Below are 2,235 nucleotides of genomic sequence, written 5' to 3' on the forward strand. Positions count from 1 at the left end.
TTAAGACACTATCTAATCTTGTAGCTCTCATCAATATAACTGCCACTAATTCATCTCATTACATCATAGTGATAGGATTTACAACACATAGGGAAATCATATTAGATGAAAAAATGGTAGACAATCATATAATACTGGGAATTCACCTAGCCAAGTTGACATATATTTTTAGGGGACACAATTCAATCCACGACAGCCAGCTTCTGCAGCCCCCTGGGCCAGCAGCCTGTCATCTGACCTGCTGGTTTGGGTTCATCAGTTCCTGCAACCACATGAGTCAGAAGAAGCCTCCAGCCTGAAGCCTGACCCATGGATTTGGGATTTTCAGCCTCCAAAACCACGTGAGCCATTTCCCTGTTACGATTCATGAGTTCTGTGAGACGTTGCAGAGAATTATGGAACCCAAAGGTGAGAGGGAGTGTACTGAGGGGAGGAGGAGTGGTTGATGTTAGAGATGATGTAGTGGTACAGTTATTTGGAAAAGTTGAATGTTGGGAACATCTTTAACCACCACTTCATAGGAACCAGATTTGTACTGATCCTTATGAAAGAAATTATTCATTCAACAACACATAAAATGGAGAATAATTACATAGGATCACAAAATGGAGGACAGCCACACAATACTGGGAATCATGGCCTAGCCAAGGCGACACACAGCACCAACCACCACATCTTGTAAAGGTTCCATACACCTTATTTGCATGGTCCCACTCAATCATTGTGTGGAAGTCATCACAAAGACTATGGCTAGAAGGCCCATACTAAGTAATTCACTGCACCTCAGATGTACACAGCAGCACTCCATCATGAAATGGCAGTGGTATATACATGATCAGGCTTGAGCAGGACCTGAAGACACAAGTAAGTTACATGAGGAAGTGGCCCAAATGCCCATGGTTTCCACTCCTGTCACATTACCTTCCCTCTCGCAGTCTTCACCTATGACCTCATGAGGAGTTCCTTATGATCATTTGACTGAGGAAGAGAAAATTTGTGCCTGGTTTACAGATGGTTCTGCACAATATGCAGGTACCACTTGAAAGTGGAGAGCAGCAGCACTGCAGCCCCTTTCTCAGACATCCCTGAAGGTCAGTGTGGAAGGGAAATTCTCTCATTGGGCAGAACTTTAAACAGTACATCTGGTTGTTCACTCTGCTTGAAAAGCGAAATGGCCAGATTTGTGATTGCATACTGATTCATGGGCTTTGTCCAGCGGTTTGGCTGGATGGTCAAGAACTTGGAAGAAACATGATTGGAAAATTTGTAACAAGGAGGTATGAGGAAGAGGTATATGGAAAGACCTCTCTGAATGGGCCAACAAAGGATGACTTTGGTAGACGAGGATTTTAACAATCAAGTTGATATGATGACGCATTCTGTGGAAACCAGTCATCCTCTTTCCCCAGCCACTCCAGTGCTTGCATGATGGGCTCATGCAAAAAGTGGCCATGGGGACAGGGATGGAGGTTATGCATGGACTTAGCAACATGGACTTACACTCACACAAACCAAGTTGGCTACAGCCACTGCTGAGTGCCTAATCTGCCAGCAGCAAAGACCAACACTGAGTGCTCAGTATGGTACTATTCATTGGAGCAATCAACCAGCAACCTAGTGGCAGGTTGATTACATTGGACTGCTTCCATTATGGAAAGGACAGCATTTTGTTCTTACTAGGGTAGGCACTAACTCGATACAGATTTGCTTTCCCTGCACGCAATGCCTCTGCCAAAACTACCACCCATGGACTTACAGTATGCCTATCCACCGTCATAGTATCCCACACAGCATTGCCTCGGATCAAAGGACTCACTTCACAGCAAATGAAGTGTGGCAATGGGCCCATGCTCATAGAATTCACTGGTCTTACCATGTTCCCCATCATCCTGAAGCAGCTGGCTTGATAGAACGATGGAATGGCCTTTTAAAGACAAGATTATGGTGCCAGCTAGGTGGTAATATCTTGTAGGGCTGGGAGAAAGTTCTCCAGGAGGCCGTATGTGCTCTAAACCAGCATACAATATCTGGTGTTGCTACTCCTATAGCCAGGATTCATGGGTCCAGGAAACAAGGGGTGGTAATGGGAGTGGCACCACTCACTATTACCTCTAGTGACCCATTTGCAAAATTTTTGCTTCCTGTCCCCACTACCCTATGATCTGCAGGTCTGGAGATCTTAGTTCCAAAAGGAGGAATGCTCCCACTAGGAGACACAGCACTGATTCCACTGGA

Source organism: Trichechus manatus, unplaced genomic scaffold, assembly GCF_000243295.1.
Source record: "Trichechus manatus latirostris isolate Lorelei unplaced genomic scaffold, TriManLat1.0 scaffold00063, whole genome shotgun sequence".
Lineage (NCBI taxonomy): Eukaryota > Metazoa > Chordata > Mammalia > Sirenia > Trichechidae > Trichechus > Trichechus manatus.